At 41.3% G+C, this 22,168-nt stretch overlaps 1 protein-coding gene across 3 annotated transcripts in view; it reads left to right on the top strand.

Moving 5' to 3' along the window:
* The window catches only part of KIAA0825 (KIAA0825 ortholog), a 760,685-nt gene that overhangs the window by 410,896 nt on the left and 327,621 nt on the right, over window positions 1-22,168 (top strand). The gene's annotated exons all lie outside the window — the stretch shown is intronic.

Raw genomic sequence — 22,168 nt, forward strand, 5'->3', positions numbered from 1 at the left:
ATGGGAATCGCAATTTTTTTGCTTTGAAGACAGATCGTGATTCTCTCACGATTCTCGCAGCGTAACATCTTCTTTCACACTAAAACAAAAAAAAATTGGGCTAATTTTACTGTTTTTTTTTTTTTATTCATTGAAGTGTATTTTTTTCCCAAAAAATTGCATTTGAAAGACATCTGGGCAAATACAGTGTGACATAAAATATTGCAGCAATTGCCATTTTATTCTCTAGGGTCTCTGCTAAAATATATATAATGTTTGGGGGTTCCAAGTAATTTTCTAGCAAAAAATATTGATTTTAACTCAAGAAAGAAGTGTCAGAAAAAGATTTAGACTTTAAGTGGTTAAACTTCCTGCATATACACGTTGTTGAAAACTTGGCATACTGCCTGGATTTTTTCTTCACACAGAAGTATATCCCTTTGATCTAAGAAGGAAGAGTAATGCCCTGTACACAAGATCCGATTATTGGACGAATGATCGTCCGTGTTTTTTTGCATGCTAATCTCACGTCGAATCTGATGAGTTTACTAACGTCACAAAATTCCTTGTATGACAGAATAAAAATTCAGAAGTGATGTCATGTGTTGTAATGCATTTGTATTGCATTTGCGAACGACAGCTGTACTGATTAAATGAAAATCGTACGATCTGACATCGTACAAAAAAAAATTCCGTGCATGTCCAATAGAATAATAGCAGATGAACTGTCCTGATCGTCTCTCGAAAAGCCCTGTACTAACTATCCGCTTATCGTACAATCGATTCTAATGCAGCATTTTTCGTGTGATTTTCGCATCCTGTGTACGGGGCATTAGTTAAAATGTTTCATATTAAAAACTTGGCAGACTGCCTGGATATTTTCTGTTCAACTCTCTTCGGTGCTGCTTGAAAACCAGCATTCGATCAGCACTTTCAGCCAATGGAGACCATGCTGATCTGTGCATCAGTGGAGAAGATCTCTGCATCTACATCACTTGCACGGATGTGGAGATCTGCCTGTTTTTTTTTTGTTCAACCCGCTGCTTGAATGGAAAAAAAAAATGTCTGTATATACCTTGCTAAAAATCTATTGCTCTGCTCCAGCCACCTAGTGGCTGAAATCTGGCCATTCTACAACCCCAGTTCTACAAAAGTTGGCACACTGTGTCAAATCTACATAATGAAATGCAATGATTTGCAAAGCCCATTAACCCATTTTTTTCACAAATAGAAAATAGATCAAATGTTTAAACTAAGAAAATGTACCATATAATGATGCAACCTAACACAACCTGATTGTAGCAGTGGCAAGCCTCCATCCCTGATATGACACCAGCTATTGGATGGTTTGACAGTTTGGTTGCCAGTTCAACCAATGTGACAGTTAGCATTTCCGGCATGCCGGGAATGTAACTGTTTTTTAAACTATTAAATCGATGGGTTTACTCCCACTTTAATATGATGCTCTAAACTTTCTAAATTCAAAAGTTCCTACATAACAAGTCCCTATAGAAAAGTAGATGTGTCATAGCATCCATGAATTGTTTCATTGTGCTTTACACACTTTGCACTAGGAAAATAAAACAGAATTACTCTTTATCTTTTTGGCAACCATATTATATTCATGGGGTTTTGTTTGCAAGACCAAAATGCAATATTAGATGCTCATAATGTTTTCTCCCTCAGACAGTACTGCATTAACTGCTTCCCATCCAGGCTATTGTAAAATGACGGCCAGGTAGGAGTCCTATTATCCTGGGTGGGCGTTACATGGCGTCCTCCCAGGATCATGTCTCATGCGTGCCCCACCTTGACAGATCAGTGTACCAGCTCGCTGCTGGTATCATGTAATTGCTGTGACCAAACACAGCAAACCACATGACAATTGTACACAATGAATGGCTTTGATTGAGGCCATTCATTGTGTACCATTGTGTTGATCTCTGTGATTGGTCACAGTGATCACATAGTACAGACAGGGTCTATCACAGCCCATCTGTATTATGTGATTAGCTGTGGACAATCATACCTGATCACAATAGTAAACACTGAATGAATACATTGCATTCACAAAAAAATGGTTGCTTATAACAGTGGAATTCACTGATATAAGCAATCATAGTCATAGTTTTGTAGAAAAAAAAAAAATCTTGATCACCTCCCCAGATTAATACAGTTTTACTATGGTAACACTGCATTTCTCTGGTAACAGTATATAAATAAAAATGTAAAAAAAAAAAGATACAGAATAAAAAAAATTAAACAACACATTTTTTATATACTGCCAGAAGTAAGTGTCCCTGATCCCTGATCACTGCTACTCCAGTTATATGATGATGCTGTACTGCACTGGTGATAATATCAAAAAAACAAACAAAAATTTTTTAAATGTTTTAATTTTCCAAACAATTACAACCTCAAAAAATTTGCCATGACTCATACTTAATACATTGTAATGTCTACTTCCCAAATATGGGCCATTTGGGGGATATTTGTACTGTTCTAGCATTTTCAGGTCTCAAGAAATTAAATTGCTGTCAATACATCAGGATTGATTGATTTTCAGATATATATACCATAGTTTGTGGACTTTATAACTTCCCTACAGATTAAATAATATGCACAGATTTGGGTAATTTTCACTAAAGAAATGTAGCAGAATACATTTTGGCCTTAATTTATGAAGAAAGATGATTTATTTGCAAAATGCAGAAACGAAGAAAAATGTTTTATTATTTTCAAATTTTTCTGTACTTTATTTAACAAAAAATAAAATGCCCAGTTGTGATTAAATGCCACCAAAAGAAAACTCCATTTGTGTGAAAAAAAAAATAATAAAAATTCAAAGTGTGACAGCGCTGAAAATTTGCCTGGGTAGGAAAGGGGTGAAAGCGCCCGGTATTGAAGTGGTTAAAAACAGGCTTCTATGATGGACATCACTGCATGGGTTTAGGAATACTTTGAAAAATCTATTTCTGTTTTTCCAAAAAAGTTAAAGCTGATGTGAAGAAGAAGCAATATCTGAACATGATACAGAAACGTCACTTTCTTCCCTGGGCCAAAGCTCATTTAAAGTGGTCTGTTGCAAAGTGGAAAACTGTTCTGTGGTCAGACTAATCAAAATTCAACATTCTTTTTGGGAACCATGGGCTCTGCATCCTCCAGATTAAAGTGTAGAGGAAATTTCTGGCTTGTTAACAGAGCGCTTCATTCAAAAGCCTACATCTTTGATAGAATGGGGGAGCATTAGTGCCTATTGAATGGACAGCTTGTACTTCTGGAAAGGCACTAGCAATGCTGAAAAATATATCCAGGTTTTAGAGCAGCATATGCTCCCACCTAGATGATGCCTTTTTCAGGGAAGGCCTTGTATATTTCAGCAGGACAATGCCACACTGCATCTATGACCACAGCATGTTTCCTGGTAGAATATTCCGGGTGCCTAACCGGTTCCCGACCAGCGCACGCCGATGTACGTCGGCAGAATGGCACGGGCAGGCATATTGGCGTACAGGTACGTCCAATCTTCAATGCTGCCCTGCCATCGCGAGCGCGCCGGTCGGGACCCCCATGAGTCCGGTCACGGGTCCCGCGGACTCGATCGCCCCGGGCATACCCGCGATCGTCTCACGGAACGGCTGAATGGAGGAAATGCTGTGTAAACAGCATTTCTCCATTCTGCCTAGCAACTAGTGATGCTGATCTCTGCTCTATGTGATTGGAGCAGAGATCAGTGTTCACTAAATGAAAGCCCAACCCCCCCACTTTTAGTATCACACCCCTAGGAACACTTAACCCCTACACTGCCACCCACTGGTTAACCCCTTCACTGCCAGTGTCATTTACACAGGAATCACTGCACTTATATAGCAGTGATTACTGTATAAATGACAATGGTCCCAAAAATGTCCGATGTGTCCGCTATAATGTCGCAGTCACAATAAAAATCGCTGATCGCCGCCATTACTAGTAAAAAAAAAATGAATAAAAAATTATTAATGAAAATGCCATAAAACTATCCCTATTTTGTAAACACTATAACTTTTGAGCAAACCAATCAATAATCGCTTATTGCGATTTTTTTTTTACTAAAAATATGTAGAAGAATACGTATCGGCCTAAACTGAGGGAAAAAAAGGTTTTTTATATATTTTTGGGGGATATTTATTATAACAAAAAGTAAAAAATAATGCGTTTTTTTTCAAAATTGTCGCTTTATTTTTGTTTATAGCGCAAAAAATAAAAACCGCAGGGGTGATCAAATACCACCAAAAGAAAGCTCTATTTGTGGGAAAAAAAGGACATCAATTTTGTTTGGGAGCCACGTTGCGCGACCGCACAATTGTCAGTTAAAGCGACGCAGTGCCAAATCGCAAAAAGTGGTCTGGTCTTTGACCAGCAAAATGGTCCGGTCTGTAAGTGGTTAAATGGCCTGCCTGCAGTCCAGACCTTTATTTAAAATATTTGGGTAATTTTGAAACAAAAAATATGATAAAGAAGACCCAGGACTGCTAAGCAGTCAGAATGCTATAACAGGCAAGAATGGAGCAGCATTCCCCTACCAAAACACCGGCAACTGGTCTCCTCAGTTCCCAGACATTTCCCAGAGTGTTAAAAGAAGAGGAGATGCTACACCTTGGTAAATATGGCCCTTTACCGAACTTTTTTGAAACGTGTTGCTGCCGTTTATTTCAAAATTACCTTATTTTTTTCTTAAAAGTGTACATTTTCTCAGTTTAAACATGTGATATGTTTTCATATCTTTTCTATTGTAAATAAGATATGTGTTTTATGAGATTTGCAAATCATTGCATTCTGTTTTTACTTAGATTTACACAGCATCCCAACTTTTTTAAAATTGTTTTCTTTTTACTTGTGAACTGCATATTATCCTTTGTAAGATTTGGTGTACAATGTGCACAATATTTAATTGTGAATTGTGAAATTAGTGTCATTTTTCCAGACATGCATAACACATCTTCAGAGAAAGTGGACAGTAGAGTCTGTTAAGGGCGTTAACCTGTTTCTGTCCGCGATATAGCCGAATGACGGCTACAGCGCGGACCTACATTGTTGGGAGGCCATCAATGAACGTCTTTGCACGCTCCCCGCATGCTCTGATCATCTAGTCAATGAGACTCGGGTGATCACAGATCGGAGTAATGGGCCGATCCCGGCCCTTACCACGTGATCAGCTGTCAGCCAATGACAGCTGATCATGTGATGTAAACAGAAGATCGGTAATCGTTTTTTTACCCCTCACGCTGACAAAAAAAAAGACCACTGGCTTCTGTTTAAGGGACATCGGTCCCAAAGAGGAAGAGGCACAGCTGCCTCATCTGTGCCAACCAGTACTGCCTGTCTGTGCCACCAGCCAGTGCATATCAGTGCCCACCAGTGTATATTACTGCCACCAATCAGTGCTGACTATCAATGCCCACAAGTGCCACCTATCAATGCCCACTAGTGGTTCCAATCAATGCCTCATCAGTACCAACCTGGAAGTGCTGCCTATCGGTGTCACCTACCAGTGCCCATCACTGTCCATCACTGCCGCCCATCAATGACACCTATCAGTGCCCTTCAGTGCCACCTATCAATGCCCATCAGTGCCACCTCTCAGTGCCCACCAGTGCCATCTCATCAATGCTCACCAGTGATGCCTCATCAGTTCCCACCAGTGCCGCCTTATCAGTGCCCATCAATGCAGCCTATCGGTGCCCATCAGTGCAACCTATCAGTGCCCATCGATGCAGCCTCATCAGTGTACATCAATGAAGAAGAAAAATTACCTGCTTGCAAAATTTTATAACAAAACATAAAACTGTTTTGTATTTTTATTCCAATTTTTTGGTCGTTTTTCTTTTTTTTTTTAATAAAAAAAAATAACACCAAAGGTGATCAAATACCACCAAACGAAAGCACTATTTGTGGGGAAAAAAATACAAAAATGTTATTTGGGTACAGTTCAGCATGACCGCGCAATTGTCATTCAGAGTATGACACCGCTGAAAGCTGAAAATTGGTCTGGGTAGGAGGGGGTTTAGGTACCCAGTAAGCAAGTGGTTAAACAGAGTGCAGCCTATTTCCCAACAATATATTTAGTGTAGGCTGGCTATACATTATACAATTTTCTTCTATAGATTTCCTTTAGATTTACCAAAATCATATAATTTGAGGTCAAATCTAAACACTTTCAATTTATGTGCAATCAGGCAGGCGCTTCTACTACGCAGTTGAAGGTAAATCTAAAGAAAATTGAATAAGAAAAGTGTATAGTGTATGGCCAGCTTAACTTCTGAAATAAATTGTAACTGATATGGCAAGGAATGTGTGAGTTTATGTAACCAGATTTTTGGTTGGAGCATACACTAGATTGTTTTATGATTTTGTAACATTTTAATAATTGGTCATTTTGACCTTTTAGCATTATATTAGAGTTCTACTTGCCAGAGGATTTGTATTTCTGTTCACCCAGTCCTAAGCCCTTGTACACACGGTCGGAGATTCCGACGGAATGTGTCCTATCGGACCGTTTTGTCGGATAATCCGACTGTGTATGGTATGCATCGGACTGTTTCCGTCAGAATATCCGTCGGACCCAATTTTCCAACTTGTTGGAAATATTTTCCATCAAACTGGTCCGATCGGACATACTCCGATCATGTGTAGAGAATTTTGATCGGACAAAGTGCCACGCATGCTCAGATCAAATTCCTACACCAAAGCTATTGGCTACTAGCGTGAACGTAGTCCCGTCGTAACGAAATAACATCATCACGTTCTGAACGATCGGATTTTCCGACAACTTGGTCCGACCGTGTGTATGCAACAGTTTCGGACACAATCCGTCAGACAAAATCCGTCGGACAAAATCCAACGGATTTGGTTGGCAGAATGTCCGACCGTGTGTACAAGGGCTATGAGTTATGCAGCCCTGCTAGACAGTACAGCCAGCCAGGTGATCTGACTTTTACTTGTTGCAGGTAAAGTGATTGTAAATGCTATTAAAAGAAAATAACAAACATTTTATACTTGCCAGCTATGTACAATGGTTTTGCACAGAGCCGCCTCTGTGCAAAGAGACGCATCCTTCTCTTCTCAGGTCCCATGCTGGCACTCCTGGCTCCTCCTTTTCTTGATGTACCACCATAGGAAGCTGCTTTCTATGGTGGCACACCTGTGGGCTCAATCCCAAGCCATGCTGTCTGCATCTATTGATACAGACAGTACAGCTCAGCCCTGCCCCTCACTTCCTCGCATATGACTCCCATTGCTATAAATCTGCCCTGAGAGAAGAGAGACAGCCATGCCCACATGCACAGTGCTGGATCAAAAATTAGCTTAGGTAAATATAAGGGTTGGCTGGGGGGGTTGGGGCGGCACACAGAAGTTATTTCAACTTAAAGTAGTTGTAAACCCTTAGATATTGATACACAGAGATTAAATAAATCCTTCTACATAAGTTATACCTTTTATCTGCAGTCTCCTCTTCTCTCTTAGTGTCAGTAAAACTTGTCAGAGGTGGTTCATGCTGATAACAGAGTAACAAAGCAGCAGACAGAAATTAAACTTGGTCTTCTTAATTGAGACAAGTTTACAACCACTTTAAAGCATAGAATGCATCAAGGTAAAACACCTTCTACTTTTACAACCACTTTAAGCCATAAATACCTCCCAGTCTGTGATTGGATCTTAGGTGTGCACAGGGGGTTTGTCAGGTGTGCCTGGGCACACTCCTAATCACCCCGTGCAGTGCTAATTCCCCCCACTAATAATTCACCAAAGCCCCCCCAACCCCTCCTCCCCCAAATTAAAAAGAGTATGGTTCACGGGTACAATACATTGCATAAACTATTTTTTTTTTTTTTTTATTGAATACATAACTACATTAATTGATATTATGTATGTTTGAAGTTCATCTTTAAATGGTAAAATGATAGACGTAAGAAAAAGAGAGGAAGAGAATATATTTCATCAAGACAACTCAGAAAAGTAGTACCAGTAGCATTATATTTGAAGAATACATGGCACAGATGTCATGCTGTTTTGGGTGTGTATGAGTGCCATAGATAAAGTAAACTCCCTAACATTATTCCCATCCTAGTACATCTGCCCTAGCTGTCCATAAATTGTATGCCAGGCCTTCCCTAAAACTATCATGGCACAAGTATGCAAAATACATTTTCGGATAGTGTTATGTGTTTACCAGTTATTTTGTGCTAATATATATTTTTGGAAGAATTTAAATGTCATTGGGCATAATAGTGGGTGACAAGATAGTGACAGAGTACAAAGACGAGGTCTATCACGTTTTCTGTCTATTACAGAAGATGGTAGCTGCAGATACACTGAAACCTGAATGGTAGGTAAGTGCAGTGGATGAAATTTAATAGCTGTTAATGAATTTAAATTAACTCTAAATTCCCATCTTAATTTCTTTCCTGTAGAAAGATCCTGCACACACTGGCCTAGAAATTCCAGTTAACCCTATTTAGCGGCTGAGTTACTGAAATTTTTAATTTTCCAACATTGCTTTAGTGGATTATTAGAATGCCCTAGCAACTTTGTAGGAATTCCGTAATATGTCCAATTTTTAACAAGGCAATTGCAAGTACTAAATGGTTCATATGGGACAGTTGACTGTTTGTGTTCTTTAACCACTTGAGATCCGCGCTATAGCCAAATGACGGCTACATCGCGGATCTCCTTTTCCGGGACTACGTCTATTGACGTCGTCCCGTGCACGAGCGGCCGCGGGCGGCGCGCTCTGTGATCGGCGAGTCTATGAGACTCGCCTGATCACCGATCCGTGCAAGGGATCGATCCCGACCCCTTATCACGTGATCAGCTGTCAGCCAATGACAGCTGATCATGTGATATAACGGAGCCGGCAATCGGCTATTATTCCTCCTCGCGCTGTCAGCGCGAGGAGAAAAAAAAAAGCCGATCACCGGCGGCCGTGATCGGGACATCAGTCATGGCCAGCCCTGCTAGTGCCCACCTGCCCCCTGCCAGTGCCCACCTGCCCCCTGCCAGTGCCACATTAATAAAAAGTAAGTGCCCCCCGTCAGTGCCACCCAGCAGTGCCCACAGTGCCACCCAGCAGTGCCCACAATCTGCCTCAACAAAGGTGCTGCACCCCAGTGCCACATATCCGTGCCCATCAGTGTCATCTACCAGTGCCCAGCAGTGCCGCCCATCAGTGCCCAGCAGTGCCACCTATCAGAGCCACCTATCAGTGCCCATCAGTCCCATCTATCAGTGGTACCTATCAGTGCCCATCCGTGTCACACATCCGTGCCACCCATCTGTGCCACCCATCCGTGCCACCTTATCTGTGCCCATCTTTGCCCATCAGTGCCGCCTTATCTGTGCCCATCAGTGCCGCCTTATCTGTGCCTATTAGTGCCGCCTTAACTATGCCTATCAGTGCCCACCAGTGCAGCCTATCAGTGCCCACCAGTGCAGCCCATCAGTGCCCACCAATGCAGCCCATCAGTGCCCACTAGTGCAGCCTATCAGTGCCGCCTCATCAGCGCACTTCAATGAAGGAGAAAAATGACCCGTTTGCAAAATTTTATAACAAACTATTAAACATGATATTTTTTTTTGCATCTTTTTTTGTTTGTTTAGCAAAAAATAAAACTCCGAGCTGTAATTAAATACCACCAAAAGAAAGCTCTATTTGTGGGGAAAAAATGATAAAAATTTCATTTGGGTACAGTGTTGTATGCCCGCGCAATTGTCATTCAAAGTGCATCAGCGCTGAAAGCTGAAAATTGGTCTGGGACTGAGGGGGGTTTAAGTGCCCAGTAAGCAAGTGGTTAAAGTCGGGCACTTTCTTTTATTTTCCTAACAATTTGTTCAGGTTTAAAAACATTATGGGGGGGATTTACTAAAACTGGAGAACTCCGAATGTGGTGCAGCTGTGCATGGTAGCCAATTAGCTTCTAACTTCAACTTATTCAATTAAGCTTTGGCAATAAAATCTGGAAGCTTTTCTGTGCAAAGTTGCACCAGGTTTTGCACTCACTAGTTTTAGTAATAACCCCCAATGTTTTTTTATTAACAGTGTAACACTGCAAGCTTTTTTTTTTTTGGTTGAACTAGATGTATTTGTGTCTATTTTCAACCTGGCTAACTATGAAACTATGTAAGTGTACGTAGAAGGTGGCAATTACTGTATACCATCAGATTGCATTTTACTGAAGTCAGATCGGTAGATGATGATTATGACTTTGCTGGCATATGTTACTTTGCTTTGCTTTTATTTTGTCAAAGGGTACAAGACATTGCATAAAAATTGCATCTCATTTACAGAACAACTCATTGTTGTTTACAGGAACATGAATGATGAGTCCAAACCAAAAACAAGAAATAATACAATGTTCAGTATAGTAGTCCATGTAACCAACCCAAATCATTTTTTTAAACCTTTTATAGCAAAGAAAAAAACACCTTAAACTGAAGATACACGGATCAAGGAGAGAGTAGGAAATATTAAGAGAGTAGGGAGAAGAAGAAAAAAGGAAAAGAGCCAGTCGTAGATAGAAAGAGGGGTGGGAGGGATGAGGAGGGGGTATGGAGAGATGAAAAATGTGGTGTCACGAATCACATAGACCCTACACGAATGGCATGCGCAGTCTCTCTAGGGTATCTCAGGTATCCAGAGTCTTCCTAGGGTAGTTTAATCTACTGGGTCACTTGCCACAAGGGTGCCACCTTCGTCTGAATAGATGAATGTGTTCCACAGCAACCAAGACTTGGAATAGTGTTCTTGTTGATGCTGTGCTGAGAGGACAAGATCTTCCAGTTTGTTGATTTCCTCTAGATTCTTGAGCGACATCCCGATGGTCGGAGGCTGTGGAGATTTCCACTTAAGAGGAATGCATGCTTTGGCAGCTTCAAGGAGATGGCGAATTATCAATTTTTTGTAGGACTTTTCAAGGGTATTGGAGGCATGGAGGAGGAAAAAAGCAGGATCATCTGAGATCGGACATTCCGTACATTTTTGGTCGGTCTTTTTAACGTCTGACCAGAATTGTTTTATTTTGGGACAGGTCCAAAAAATATGTAGTAATGTGCCCTGTTCCTCCTGGCATCTCCAACAGCAATCTAAGGTCCCAGGGAACATTTTATGCAATCTCACTGGTGTCCTGTGCCATCTGGTTAAGATTGCAAAGTTTGTTTCTTGCGTTTTCATACAGATGGATGACTAGTATGTAAATCTGAGGATCCATTATCTCAGTTGTGGGCTGAAGGTGCGGTTCAGGTCCCATTCCCATTCCCCAAGGCAGCGTAGGGATTGAGAGTCTGGGGTTGTGATCAGTAGTCTATAAGTGGTCAATAATGTGTGTGGTTGTGCTCCCTCCACCGAGCGAAACTCCTCCAAGGTTGTCAGAAGTTGTTCGGAGGAGGGAAGGACATGAGGAAGTGAGTGAGTGCTCCAAAACTTTAGGCGGAAGGAGCCAGAGGGGTTCATGAGTTCCGGGATCGATGACCACAATCTGTTAGAAAGTGCGAGGCCTGCAAACATCCCGAGGTCATCAGATTTTTAAAAAGTTCATCTAGGTATCCTGGGGTAAAATGTGGGTTTCCTAGTATCGGAATGAGTGGCAAAAGTCAGGGATGAGAGAGACGTTTGTTTGAACAGAAGTGAGCATAGTCTTGTGGTCTGGCCCAGGAGTGGATGGGTTCTCACCTCTTTGGGTAGTCATTCATAGCACCAGGGTGCTCTATTTAGGAGTACTGCACTTTAATATTGCTCCAACTGAAAACTGAACCCAGAGCTTAAGGTCTCAATGTCTATTACAGTCAATAAGTCTACCGAGATGAACTGTGTGATAATATTTGCGTACGTCTGGTACTGCTAAACCCCGTATTTCTTATGTAGTGTAAGCTGATTTCTCTTCAAGCGAGGGTGTTTGAGCCCATATAAATTTAAAAAAAAACTTTCTGAATTTGCTTAAAAACAAGTAGATGGGATATAAATTGGTAAAGCCTGCAGGTGGTACAGAAATTTTGGAAGGATACTCATTTTGAAAATGTTGCAGCAAACCATGGGTGTAGGCCCATATTCCATTTCCAGTGTTTGGACTCTCGTCAGTAATGGAAATGTAATTTGATATGTGGGAGGGGATGATTGTGCCTAAATACGTCAATTTCGAGTTATTCCATCTGCAGTTGTGAAAAAAGTGGCTGTGGGAGATTGATTCCCATGGCTTCTGATTTTAGACAGTTAATTTTAAGATTGGAGAGAGCTCCGTATTTATCAACTTCTTTAAAAAGATTTGGCAGGGATATCACTGGGTTCACGAGGGAAAACAACATGTCATCGGTGTAGGTCAAGGCCTTTTGTTGGATGCTTCCAGCTTTTATGCCAGTTATATCAGGATTCCTGTGTATGGTACACAAAAAAGGTTCCAGTGACAGGGTGAAGAGGAGGGGTGATAGTGGGCAACCCTATCTCGTCCCATTAGTAATTTGGAAGGGTTCCCACAGGACCCCATTGTCCCGGACTCGGGCTGTAGGATGTGAGTAGATTGATGAGATCCACTGACGCATGTTGGTGCTGAACCCTACATGCTACAGGACCGTGAGCATGAAGTCCAGTTCACCCTGTCAAAGGCCTTCTCTGCTTCCGTGCTCTGAAACACTTTCAAAAATGATACCCCTACTTGAATTTTTTTATTGGTGAAGACTGGGCTTTACTAGCAGATATATTTGCTGGACTTTATACAGTAAATAAAAGGCAATAAATAAAATGTCAACTCAAAAATACAGATGTGTCAAAATATGCATGTGTATATAAAATGATGTAATCCATAGCTCCGAAGCTTATCTTTGCCCTGACAAAGAAAGGACAATAGTCTATTGGATAAAATGTTGCATGCTGTGTACATTTTTCCTAACAGAGGTAATCTAAGGACACCTATTTTCATTTGCTGGGATAACTATCTTCCTAAACTAAGCAAAGAAGCCTGCATTCCCCAGGACAGTGACAGGTCTACAACCTGGTGAGCAATTATATAGGCATATTTACATACACATATAAACACAGATTCAGGTGCATATTTAAGGCAAATATTAAAGGTAATAAGAAAGACATATAAGAATGAAGGGACTACGTGTGTGGTATATAAAACTGACCAGTAGCAGAACTACTAGGATCGCAAAGGGCCCTGGGGTCCGCTGCAGAACATGTAAAAAGGGTCAAGCTACACTGCTGCAACTCCAAAGTCATGTGTTGCTTGTGATTTGCTGTGTCTTTCCACTCTTCCTTCAGACTCTGGGACCTTAGTTTCTAAATGGAATGCAAACACTCATCCAAAAAGAGGAGTTTGGACCACTGAACAAAAGTCAAGTCCTTTTTCTCCTTAGCCCAGGTAAGAAGCTTCTGACCTTGTCTCTGGTTCAGGAGTGGCTTGACACAAGGAATGCAACAGTGGTAGCCCATGTCCTGGATACATTTGTGTGTGGTGGCTCTGGAAGCACTGACACCAGCCGTAGCCCACTCCTTGTGAATCTCCCCCAAATTCTCGAATGGCCTTTGCTTCACAATTCTCTCAAGGCTGCATTTATCACTGTTGCTTGTAGGCTGCATTTATTCCTGTTGCTGGTGCACCTTTTTCTACCACACTTTTTCCTTCCACTCAAACATCCATTAATATGCTGGGATACAGCACTCTGTGAACAGCCAGCTTCTTTAGCAATAACCTTTTGTGACTTACCCTCCTTGTGAGGGTGTCAATGACTGTGTTCTGGACAACTGTCAAGTCAGCGGTCTTCCCCATTATTTTGTGTAACCTACTGAACCAGACTGATTCACACTAATGTGTTTTTCAATGCATTTTGCATTTTACATAAATGCAGGGAATTCCTATGGAACACGTTCACATCAGTGCATTTTGTGCCTCTGCATTTTTGGAAAAGGTCGTGGACTTTTTCTGGCAAAATGCAGCATTTTGCATGTAATAGACTTCAATGGACCCGCATCCAAAATGCAAGTACTGCATTATTACAGTGATTTAGTCATGATTTGTGTGTTTTTTTCACTGTATATAACTGGTTGCCTAGGAGGGGGCCTGGAAGCCAACTGTCATGTCCATAATAACTGATGAGTCATCGGCTGTCATCGGGCTTCCCCACTGATAGCTGAATATAAAAAAGAATTGCCAGGGAAATTTTGACAAAAAAAACAATGTGGGGTCCCCCCCAGGTCCATGCCAGGCCCTGTGGGTCTAGTATGAATTTGGAGGGGATCCCCCACAACAAAATGTAAAGAAAAATGGCTTGGGATCCCCACCAAAATTCATACCAGACCCTTACCCGCAGACCCCTCCTGAACCATACCAGTCCATATGCCCTCAATATAGGGGGGTGGGTACTTTGGGACAGTGGGGGCTCTGCGCCCCCACCTCAAAGCACCTTGCCCCCAAGTTAATGGGGACAAGGGCCTCTTCCCGACAACCCTAGCCAGTGGTTGTCAGGGTCTGCGGGTGGGGGGCTTATCGGAATCTGGAAGCCCCCTTTAACAAGGGGACCTCCAGATCACAGCCTCCCCCCTATGTGAATGAGTATTAAATAACATTGTACCCCTACCCATTCACCAAAAAAAGTAGTGTACTGTGAAAAATTACAGTAGACAGTTTTTGACAAGTCTTATTAAAAATATCTTCTTCTTCCCCACTTCTTCCTCCGGTCTTCCTCCATCTTTTCCCTCATCTTCCTGTTCTAGGCTTCTCCTTTTCCCGCTTCTTCTTCTTCCGCTCTTCTTCTTTCTCCTGTCTTCTTTGTGCAGTGTTCTTCTTCCTCTGCAGCCGCTCCCACTGACGACCCTCCTCCGATGCTACATCCCGCTGATCTGTCCGTGCCAATGTCAAGCATTTCTTAGATGGGGGCACGGCACTTTCCGGCCCCCTCTCTAGCAACCAGCTATATACAGTGTAAAAGCAAAACGCAAATTGCAGTAAAATCTCGGTAAAGACGCGGTTAAAAAAATGCAGAAAGCACAGTGAAAAGCACTGCAGAAACACTCAAAAGCAACATGTATAGATGTGAATTGAGCCTGAGAGAACATTTAAAGCGGTTGTATACCCGCTGAATTTTTATTAATTTTTTTGCTCACCTGCAAAGGAAAAGGCATACTAGCTCATTATGAAATACCTTAGAACGAGGCCCCGACATCTGTCCCGATCCATGCCGAGGGAGCTGACATGTTCGCTCTGCGTTTCTTCCGGGTATCGCGGCTCCGGCGCTGTGAGTGGCCGGAGCCGCAATATCGTCACTCCCGCGCATGCGCGCGGGAGATTTCTCTACGACTGGGTCCGGCGTCTGCCGAGCTTCCAGCTGGGAATCCCCTGTGTGCATGCGCCGCTGCAGTCAGCGGTGCATTGCGAGGGGAATATCTCCTAAACCGCACAGGTTTAGGAGATTTTTTTTTACCTACAGGTAAGCCTTATTATAGGCTTTCCTGTAGGTAAAAGTCCCCAATTTGACTAAACACCCACTTTTTTTTTTTTTTTTTTTTTTATTTATTACCAGTTTTATCAACACATACAGTACAACACACATATACCAACCCCCCCCCCCCCCCCCCCTTAATCCCCTGTGCAGCCTTCCGACCAATACTAAATCTCATTCCATATTTCCAACTATAACAAATATTACATGTCTAAGACATCCATGACAGTACCGTCCAACCCGCATACAGAAAAATACCATACTCATATCACTCCCCCGCCCAGTATAGCAAGCCTGAAATCAAAAACCCAGCCCCAACACAATGGATTAATTCACAGTACCATTAGCATCTAGCCAACATTGCCACACTTTCTCAAATTTTTTGGGGCATCCCCTGCTCAAGTAAGTAGCTTTATACATTGGTAGTGATTTGTTAATTATACTTTTCCAGAATGACACTGTGGGTGGCTCTGGACTCTTCGACTATACAGCCACTTTAAAGGTTTAGGAAACCCTTACAGATGTTTTAAGTTAATTAACTGATTAGAGGCTAACACCGTGAGTCTACAATATTGAACTTTTTCACAATATTCTATCTCTATCTTTCTGAGATACCGAATCTTGGGTTTTCACTAGCTGTATGCCATAATCATCAAAATTAGGCCCCCGTTCACATCAGGTCAATTTGACATGTGAGTTGACATGTCAAATCGCATGCCAAATTGGAGCCTATTGCCAGCAACGGCACTGTCCGAATCATGATGTGATGAATTTTCACTTTCCAAAACCACATACATTTTTCTTGCACAGGAGTGGATGATACCCTTCATTTACGAAGCTCTGGGAAAAATCCTTAGCAAAGTGAACAGTCAATTGGCCTTTAGTAAATCAATTGCATCACACTCAAACCTCTATGCATCTTCTTGATGTTTTCTGGTGTAAAAGCATCTGCGAAAACTAAGATATAAATTGTGTTTGTCTGAAGTGATGTAGGGCTTATGCTAATGACCATCTGAAAGCTTCTGTACGTGGAACAGCCAGATCAGTGTTTTATCAGTTACAGTTGCCAATACTGATTGATATATTAATGAGCTCAGTAAGCACCAAAATTTCAGCAAGCAGTATCTAAATTGCATCCATTGTCTAGCAACAATTATTTGATTGTCGATTAGTTCACTGTAAAGATAAAATATATTTCTATGACTTCCTTGGTTATACACTCAGGGAACACATTTAACCCCTTGATCGCCCCCTAGTGTTAACCCCTTACCTGGCAGTGACATTTATACAGTAATCAGTGCATTTTTATAGCACTGATCGCTGTATAAGTGTCAATGGTCCCAAAAACGTGTCAAAAGTGTCCAATTTGCATGCCGCAATATATCAGTCCCAATAAAAAGATTGCCGCCATTACTAGTAAAAAAAAAAAGAAAATAATAAAAATGCCATAAATCTATCGCCTATTTTGTAGGCGCTATAACTTTTGCGCAAACCAATCAATATACGCTTATTGAGATTTTTTTACCATAAATATATAGAAGAATATTTATGGGCCTAAACTGAAGAAGAAATGTGTTTGTTTTTTTTTTGTTTTTTAAATTGAGGATAATTATTATAGCAAAAAGTTAAAAATAACGTTTTTTTTTTCAAATACTACCAAAAGAAAGCTCTATTTGTGGGAAAAAAAAGGACTTGGATTTTGTTTAGGTACAACATCACATAACTGCGCAATTGTCACTTAAAGCGACGCAGTCCCGTATCCCAAAAAATGGCATAGTCAGGAAGAGGGTAAATCCTTCCAGGCTGATGTGGTTAAAGGATTTGTAAAGTCTCAAGTCTTCTGTGCTGCAGCAGCCCCCCAGAGCCCCCCTTTTCGTACCTGAACTCGATCATTCCAGCCTCGAGGATGAGCCCAGCAGCTCCAGCCGCAGTCTTGGGTTCTCATTGGATAGATTGATATTTGCAGGAGCTATTGGCTCCAGCTGCTGCCAATCAAATCTAGTGGCATGGGGGCGGGGCCAAGTACTGGTGTCTATGTCAATGGACTCAGCAGCGCACCCGCACGAGTCCCCCCCCCATGGAAAGCGGCTCTCCGTGGGGGCACCAGGTGAAATGGGGAGGAGCCAGGATTGCCACCGAGGGACCCCAGAAAAAGAGGATCGGCCGTTCTGTGCAAAACCCTTGCACAGAGCAGGAAAGTATAACATGTTTGTTATTTAAAAAAAAAAAAACAACAACTTTACAATCACTTTAACATGCATACACACACACATATACATGTTGGTTCGTAAAATATTCATTTGATGAGGTTAAAATTCCATTCCGAGAACTATAATTTATTTTACTTGTGTATGTGCAAGTGGGCACATATACACACAAAATAAAGACAATACATTTTTTCTATGGAATATTGCTATTCAGACATCAGTACTATGTGCAAGTGTCCTTAGGAAAGCGATCCATGGTGATCTATATTTCAGAGGTGACTGAGCTTGCTAATGTTCGGTTGCTAATGTTCAGGATGTGATAATGCCACCTCCTGAATACCAGTTTTTTTATCCCAATCCCAATGGTGGTTGTACATTGCCACTGTGTGCCAAGCGTTTGGCAATCTATTGCTGCCCTGTCCTACTGATTTTAAAGGCATAGTTCACCTTATTCAAAAAAAAACTGCTTATGCAGGTAAGGGGCACCTGTAGATAAAAACAAACTGTGCTGCTTTGACCAAAGTTGATTAATACTCTTGCTATAGGTGTAGGCCATTTATGTACCTCCTAAAATCTGACTGAAAAACTCCAAGACATCACAACATCCCATCCTGCCTCATTTCTAGGATGTTGCTAAGAGATTCTTAGCTTTTACTGTTCACCTCCACCATTACAGGAGCGAGCTCTGAAATGCTGAGCTCAGATACTGGGTCAGGGGAGAGAAAGCACATGTACGAGGGTTTAAATCAGAGAAGAGCTCGCTCCTGTGATAATTGTCATCGGTTTGCTGGGTGGGTGGTAAAAACACGGATCAACTGCCTCTTTTTACCACCCCGCGGCTGACTGTGTGAACTGAGCCTAATGATGGCTGTTATGAGAAATCCATTGGAGTACAAAACATTGTCCGTGGTATACACTGTTATTTCTAGTAAAGTGTAAAGGATATAGAAGAAAATAGTCTATCTGTTTGCTTGAATATTTCATAACAAAACATATGCGTTCCCTCTTGCTAGAGGCATGTTATATTCCTGACTCCTCCTATCCCTGCAGTATTGAGATGTTTTTATGTACTAAAGAGAAATGTGTTTTGATTTTGGCACATGCAGGATGCTTCCCAAAACAATATTCATAATTTGTACAGGAAGCCGTAAGCATGCTGGTTTGCAATATGTTAGGAGATTTCAGGCAGTGAGGAGATATATGCTTGCAATATGAGGATGGGTTATGTGATTTAGCAGACATCCTACCTTTGCTGGCCCTGATAAATACCTTTCTGTGTAATAAGTAATCCAGTTTTATGATCATGTGTCTGAAATTGGCATTTAATGATAAACTAATAAATATTAATATTGCCAGCTATTAAAGGACAGTAAGCACAATGCATGTTGCTGGTGCATTATGAGAAGAAGTATTTAAGGCAGCATTAGTTTATGCCAAACTAAAACAGAATTTCTTTCCCACCAGGTGGTGGAGCTGTTACTAATGCAAACTATAATTGCCAACCTAATAATTCCTATACAGTATATCATTGGAATTAAAGGGATTGTACTATGATATTCTATAGCATTCTATATGATATTGTCACATATACTGTGGGAACACATCTACTCCAATGTTTATTACCTTAATAAAGAATGTTAGGCAAATGTAAAATACCTCTTTTATAATCCATATTGTTGTTAATTGAAAAAAAAAATTACAAAACTTTTATCTGTACTATGGTTGATTACATTTAAACCTTTTTTTCCTACAGCAACTCATGGTGCCCTAATTGCCATTTGAAAGTGTAAATCAGGTCAACAGTGGAAGTTTACATGTGAACAGAGGTAGCAAAGAGCTGGAACATGTGAATGCTTAAAGTTATTTTAAACTATCACCTTCTAAAACAAACCATTCCGCTTAAAATTGAAATGAAAGGCATAGATATATAAAAAAACAATCCTTTTTTCCCTTTTTTATAAGTGATCATATTCCTCGGTTCTCCACACTGCATAAGAGCTCGGGGAGGAGAAGCCGCAGCACACTGAGCTTCCCAGTGAATGGCTGTGCAGTGGGGGGCATGTCAGGACAAGTCTGATCATTGAAGGAGAGCACAGCATAGCTAGAAAACTGAACACGATTTGCTGTCCTGCTTAGTGTGGTAAATTTTTAAAAGGGAAAGCATAGGCACTGCCAAGAACACCAGGGATTACAAAGAGAACAGGATAGTTTCTCATACAAGTATGTGTTGGGGTAACAAATGCTTTAAATTGCCTGTGAAGTCAAAACCTTTAACTTGGTTTGGATATAGTTGTATATGTTGCTCCGGCTCCTGACGAGAATGCGCTATGTTGGGTTTTAGGGTTAATTATGTGAAATTATGGTTTCAGTACCAGTCTAGCTGGATTGCACTAGATTTCTCCTTGGCCACAGGTGTCGCTGTCACCCCTGGCAAGTGTGAGAAAGCAGTTTAGCTAGGCGTATTGAGTCTCTTGGGGAGAAGACCATGCATAAGGCTGGCTTCTTAGAAGGAGCCTGGAGGCTCAGTTGAAGGACACTAAATGGATCTACACTCATACGGTATCACCGGACCGGCTGCAAGATACTGATACCGTATGAAAGCTCTCTAAATTTACCTACGTCCCTCACTTACATCCAAGTCTGTGGCAGAGACTTTATTTAAGCGTTCTACATCCAAGTCTGTGGCAGAGACTTTGTTTTACATAAACACTCTATCTGCTGGTAGGCCTAGTGAGAGGAGGTCTATCCGATAGCTGTGAGAATCCAGTTGTGAACGGTAATTCTCATGGATTTCTATAGTGATAGACTTCCTATCTTTTGCAGTTCCAAAAGTACCTGAACTTCCTTCCTAACCCTCTACCCTTCATTGAGAAACTGTGTTACTTGTCTTTTCAAATAAATATCCCCAAAAAGAGGATCCAGTGTCAGTTTCTACTATTCTTTGGGCCATCTACCTCGGGAAACCCCTAGACGCACACAAGGTCAAGAAGGTAACGGTAAGCCCAATAAAACCAGCAGCTCCTTCGGGGGTCAGTGCTACATATAAAAGACCAATCAGGTTTTTACTGGTATTGGGAGCTCTGCTAGAGAGGTTTCTCCTCTCCTCCTATGCAGGTGATGAAGAAAACAGCAACACAGCAATAAAACCATTTTTTGTTGATTTAGGGGAAGGCAAGAAACCCATCAGATCTTTATTTTTGCATGTGTCTTAGTTCTATGTTTTCTCCCTCCATGTCTCACCAGAAAGGCCTAGCCTGTCTGGTGAGACATTAACTGTGGTATAACATACACTTTAAGTCTCCACCCAGTTAGCTTTAATAGCCAAATGTACTAACAGTCTTATGTTTCAGGTACTGGGAATGCTGCATGCTTACAGAGATTAGTCCTGAGTCATAGATGTAACCATACAGAGAATTCTGCAGCTCAGAAAAGATTCTTTTCAGTGAATAAATATTTCGATTCATTGTTATGCTTGCCTGAAGATAATGTTTTATTGTATATTCTTACATGCTTACCATTCCATAATTTTCTGTTTGTACTTCATAAAGAGATTTGTAGACTCTCCTGCCAGTGGTTGTCTGTATGATAAACAATACAGTCACCAGCCCTGCTAAATGGCTGCTGAATTGGGATTATTCAATTAGCCATGTAGCGAGAATATTGTTTCAGTAATGTCTGGCACACGCTACTAGTTTTTTCTGACAGAACCAAAAGCAGGAACACTCTGATCAGTGTTCTCTGCCATTGGCTTAGATCGCTGATCGGGAGCAGGTCAGCTGTTGGTTTTTCAGCATGCTCGTCCGACAGAAGCTGCCCAAGCGGCCAGCTTCTGTTGGACCAAGTGCCTTACACATGGGCTGAATGTTGGTAGTTTTTTTTTTTAACCGGCCTATGTAGCCCGACATTCGACCATGTGTACGGGGCTTAAAGAGGAAAGTAACATTTCTCTGCAAACTTTTACCTATAGGTAAGCCTATAATAAGGCTTACCTATAGGTTTATATTTTGAGATATTTCCAGTGTGTACATCTAGTAACATCACTGGCGCATGCACTCTGAAGGAACAGCCCATGTGTGCCGTTCGTTACGGCCTGTGCCGTGAACGGCGGCTCTCACGTGCATGCGCAGGAGTGACCTCATCGCGGCTCTGGCCAATCACAGTGCCGAAGCCCACGAACCCGGAAGAAACTCCAGGAAAGATGTTGGCTGTGACAGGGGAGTGTGGGGACCGCTGCAACAGCTTCATTTTAAGGTATTTTTTTGTGAATTTTGTGAATTTTTGGTGAATTTTTTTTCTGAGGTTTATAACCTCTTTAAGTCTGAGCAGAATGAAAGGAATGAAAGGCAGGAATAAATAAACTAATAATAATAATAATAAACTAATACATATAAATGTTCTTAGTTATGTAAATGTTTATAAGTATGCCCAAAAACATGGTGTTTAAAGCAATGATTATTATGATTATTTATGTTAAATTGATCACATTTATGTATACATGTAAAAAAGGACAATTAAAC

Source organism: Lithobates pipiens, unplaced genomic scaffold, assembly GCF_037356315.1.
Source record: "Lithobates pipiens isolate NorthernLeopardFrog02 unplaced genomic scaffold, aLitPip1_a1.2 Scaffold_3, whole genome shotgun sequence".
NCBI lineage: Eukaryota > Metazoa > Chordata > Amphibia > Anura > Ranidae > Lithobates > Lithobates pipiens.